This window comes from Adiantum capillus-veneris, chromosome 3 (assembly GCF_014529385.1).
Source record: "Adiantum capillus-veneris isolate H3 chromosome 3, ASM1452938v2, whole genome shotgun sequence".
Lineage (NCBI taxonomy): Eukaryota > Viridiplantae > Streptophyta > Polypodiopsida > Polypodiales > Pteridaceae > Adiantum > Adiantum capillus-veneris.
In genome coordinates this window covers 179550602-179555733 of record NC_140933.1, presented here as the reverse complement: position 1 = coordinate 179555733, position 5132 = coordinate 179550602, and the positions used below count along the sequence as shown (strand labels likewise).

Genomic DNA, 5132 nt, shown 5'->3' with positions numbered 1-5132 from the left:
GACGATGGCATCATGGTTTTGACCAGACTATAAATGTGCTTGAGGAGGAGGTCGATTTGCCTATCTCGGTTTTCTTCTTAGGCATGAGGAGAGAGTACCTTCCTCTTCTCCCCATGTTTGAGACAATTTTGGAGTCTCTGCACACTGTAGCTTTAATTGTGTGTGGCCAAGGCCATGAGTTTACCTACTGTCTAGGTTCTTGTTCAAGGCACACACTCCCTCCCGAAGATGATACTTCTACCTTGTGTGAGTAGGGGTTGGATCAAACACAATGTGGAGTATTTGGGTCTCCTAAAATAGTGCTTCATTTGTAGACAAATGGGCCACTTGCCAAAGGCCTCAACACACGCTAGGGATCATACAACTGAAAATTGGCAGCAGGTGCCTATTGGTCACGGTGGTTGCAATCGACAGGGACAAGCTTGCTACACTACTCCCCCTCGTGGCCAACCTCTTGCAACTTAGCAACATTAGGTTCCGACGGGGACCTTTTTGACCCCCTTCAGCAAGACCCCCAGAGGAGACTCGGTCCTCTTCAACTCCTCCCCCTCCTCCTCCCTCAAACACTGCCGCTTTTCCTCCCTCGTCTCCCCCCCCCCCACCTCGTCCACCTTCATCTGCACCTCCCACTTCTCCTCTCTCGCGGGTGGGGCACTCAGCCTCATCTTCCAACCCCACTGCTACTCCTCCTCAGATGCAGGGTATTAGACACACGTCAATAGCAAGGTGCTCTCTTGGTGATGCTTTCTCCCGAGCCGTGTGGCTTGGGAGGGACAGCCCCATCTGAGGCTGCTGCTTCTGGGTCAGACTTCCCCTTTTGATGTAGTCCCTCAAGGTTTTACTAGCTTTGACATTTGCAGACAATGGGACCTCTTTGAATATAGTCTCATGCGATTCCTCTCCCACCACCGGGAGGAGGCTTGCTTTCCAGTCCACGTGCTCTTTTTAGCTCAAGGCAATGAGTCTTTGGATCCATTGGTAGGTTTCTCCTTTCCGCCGTGCGGCAAGGACCCTACAGAGCGGACCCTTCACACAGCTCTTGGCTAGCTCTAGATCTAGGCCACTGAGTTCTCACACCACACAGGGGACCTAGGGGTGAAAAACCCGGTATAGACACTTTGGCCTTCAACCAAGTTCAACGTGACACTGTTGCATGTAGCAAGTTGCAGGCACATTGTGGTGATTTGTTTGATGACACTCATATCCCTCCATGCTATGTATTTGTACATGAGGATTCTTCGACAGAGGATGTAGCCCTATGGGCTGCATGCTTGGCGTGGGCCTGGGTGGGACAGTCACTCCAAACGTGCTTTTCTAGAGGTTGCTCGGATATGGATTACTCCCCTTTCAATACAACCTCAAAGATAGCAAGGTTGGCTAGTATTGCAACATCTATTTTCTGTCATTGAGCCCATGAGAATTGTCTCATGGAAGTGCATGGATTAGGTGGTCCCCAATTTCAATGTCAGATGGGTCAATTGCATCAGGAGATTCATCGATGCCTGTGAGTGGTGAGATTGATATTCCTATGTTGTAGGAGTATCATCTGTGTGAGATCCGCATTAGACATGTTGGTCAATTTTGCATGGTCGCTATGAGGTGTTTTGGTGAGCTCTATTTGGACCTTGAGGTATCGAGGGCGGGGTATATATGACTATTGTGGATTCTTGAAAGGAGGCCATTGTGGGAAAAGGTATTATTGTGCCAAGTAGAGATCAGTGGGTTACTATATAGATTCAAGGTTTCCTCATGGGTTTCCTGAACATTTACACGCCCAATGTGGCAAGTGCATGTGATGAGTTTTGGTCTCATGTTGTTGAGTCTTTGCCGCATGTAGAGAAATGGTGTGCTAGGGGGGACTTCAACATGTTGGAGGACCCCTCTCACAGGATAGGAGGTGGCCATGATTTAGTGCATGGGGTGGAGTTGGCAGCTTGGGATCGGCTATGTATGACTATGGGGGTTTTTTATGTTTAGCAACACTCAGGTTTTGTGAGAACTGTCAAAAGAAAAAGAACAGACTGAACAGATTTTAAGCACTTCAATAAAAACTAAATTGAAAGAGAGAGCACATGCAACACAAAGTGGAGGAATTCTACCCCAAAGAGTATTGGCCCCAAACCTTGGCTCCCCTTTTGGTATTTCTTTATATTACATCAAAAGAGTACAAGCCGGTACTCCATCCTCTGCTCCTTCTCCCAGAAGAGGGCCAGAGAATGAGCCCTAGCCTCATATTTAAAGGACCTTGGCCATTAAAAGCATTTACATGAAAAGCTTTAAATTCAAAACCAACTAGTCCAAAAAGCATATGGCCCGAAAAGCAGCCATCACAATCTACAAAACTTTGTACAATCTACCACGTCAGCAAGCTAGTGCAAGGTGCAAAAATCCATACAATCTACCACATCAATAGATTAGCATGAACTATGGAAATCTGTACATCTACTGCTTTTTCTTCTTCATTTAGAGTTTAGGCCCTGGGTCAACATCTGCAAGTTGGTTCCGTTCTTCAGTGGCTTGATACGCAACAATTTAAGACAAAATATCACAAAACTACTGACGTGTCAATTCACTGAAGAACAAACAATAATAGAAGAAGAAGTCCTACCAACTTATGGGACCCCGTATGATGGGGCCCAAGTGACATAAAGAAATTAAAATAAATCTAGACCCTCACACACACACAAAAGATAGCATAGAAATTGATGACATTTGAAAGGGGGAATGGGGGAACATGCTCGGCACAAACAAAAGGGCCTCTCTATAGCTCAGGGTATCCACAACACCCCTATCCTTTTGGAAAACACCTTCAAAACAACACTGCACACTAGGAGACCACTGCCTGCTCGATTTCCACTATTCTCACACTCCACAAACCCACCACACCAAGCGTACCTACTACCAGGGCATGTATCTACCCTTACACACGCTAGTGCAGCTCAAAAATGTTGACTCATGGAAAGGCTCATTGTTGCAGGTGTATGGCAGTAGGCAATGTCGCAACAATGTGCTTGAGCCTGTGTCGGGCACCAAGTGTCACAGGTACCGTTGGATGTGTATGCTAAGTGGGCCATTTAACAGGCCAGACATGGTGCAAAAGATTTGCGAGTCAGAATGCTTGAAGATGCACGAAAACTTTTGTGAGGCATCGTACATTGTGGCAAGGGAGGAGAATATCAACGAGGTGATCTCTTTGGTGTTCAAAGTGCTGTGAGACACTGATTGTCGGCAATTGGAGGCGGTTCGATGATCTTAATTTGCGAGTGAATGCTTGCCATATCAAGGTTTTTTTTTTTTAAAGGAACATATGTTTGTTGTAGAGAATTCAAAAAAGAAGGTATGGCCGCGAGCTGCAGCCTGCATGAGGAGAAAAGTACGCCATCTGCCTGGTTCTGCATGGGAATGAGCTGCCAAGTGGGCTTGCATGGGAAAGAGAGACGGAATGGCCAAAGATAGGTAGGGCCGCCATTGCAATAGAAGGCAGCCGCGGGGTGGCCAGATAGTAAAAGCTAGGAGGGGACCAAGAAGGCGGGGGGGGGCAACAGAGAGGAGCCAAGAGGACCGAGGACAGTTCTCCAGACAGAGATGAAGGAAGATCAAGTGACGGGGCTGTAGCAAGGAAGGGCCACGTACCACCATCAAAGGGTGGAGAAGAGATTGATGCATGCCGTGAGGGGGTTGGAACGCTACAGAGAGGGTCCTAGAACAAGCACACAAGGAAGAAGAGCCACGAAGTGCTGGCTGTTGTAAGGTAGAGGATGAGTGGGAGCACCGATTGCTAGAAGGCCGTGAGGAGCGGCATAACAGGTAGGGAGACCACCTGGGTGTCGGGGCATGAGCTACAAGGAGCTGCGAGGGTCGCTGACTCCCACGGTGTAGATCAAAAGGGAGTACGAGGTAGGTATATTATATACTGGGTGTTTTTTCCATTTCCCCCTTCCCATCAGTGGTGCCCCCACTGAGGATATACTGATTGCTCAAGTGATGGCGTGGTGCAGTAATATGGTGCCAGATTTTGAGTTGGTGCTCTCAGGTGAACAGGATGCTAAATATTGGATCTCAGATGTAGAGCTCTGGATGTTGTCGATGTGGATGGTGACCGATGAAGCCAAGGCAAAGGCTGTGCCGCTGGTGATGCGAGGGAAAGTCAAAGCTTGGTTCGAGGGGTTGGAAGTTCTTGATCGGCAATCATGGAAGGTGATTCGAGCTTGATTTGTCAAAGATTTTAGCAAAGGCTTTAAAGTGCAGAAAAGTGGATTCTCAATTAAAGGCATTAAAGCAAGATGTGTCTGAAGACTTCAGTGTGTTTCTAAACAAGTTTGAAGATATTTGGAAGCAACTAGCTGCTGCTACCCAACTGCAAAGTGGATATGTTTTCAAGATCTAGAGGTTCATGGCGTGCTTGCATCCGAGGATTAGAGACAACGTGGAAGCGATGCGGATACCTATGAAGACATGGTCTATCTGGCAAAGATCAAAAGGTAGATAGGTTAAGCGAAAATTGAAGTTGGGCGTGTTGAAGCCAATAGATTCTATGCCTGTTGTTGCGGAGAAGCCAAGTATTCGTTGTCCAACCCAACGATGTTTCCAGTGTTTGAGTGCAAGGTCTGTTGAGTGTGTACAGAATTCTAATCATTGTTTTTGACAAGTATTGTTTGTAGACTTTTATCTTCACAACTGAGGACAGTTGCTTTCCAACGGAGAGGTATGTTATGGAAATGATATTTTATTGTTTATTGCAGCTGTGACAAGAGGAAAAGACCGGATCAAGCTAGGCGTATGCGAATGGAGATATATATATTGTACATTTTATTGTTTAAGTGCTCTTTTATGAGCTTTGGCCATTTATGACCGGTCAGCCAGTTTGTACTCAATTTGACCATTCAAGAAATCTATAAATGAAATACGTGCAAGAGGGAAATGGTCACTCTTGCACGGAGGGAGATTGCACCCAATGTCTATGTACTTCTTCTCTCTCGTCGTGCTGGTGTAGCACTCCGCTCTAGGAGGTGCGCCTGCACGTGCGTTGTCTTGCTCTTACTCTCTCTCTCTCTCTCTCTCTCTCTCTCTCTCTCTCTCTCTCTCTCTCTCTCTCTCTCTCTCTCTCTCTCTCTGTTCGCTTATGGCCTCGA

At 46.9% G+C, this 5132-nt stretch overlaps 1 pseudogene; it reads left to right on the top strand.

Moving 5' to 3' along the window:
* The first annotated feature begins 3984 nt into the window (after positions 1–3984).
* LOC147462255 (uncharacterized) lies at positions 3985–4489 on the top strand (annotated as a pseudogene).
* Positions 4490–5132: the final 643 nt, after the last annotated feature.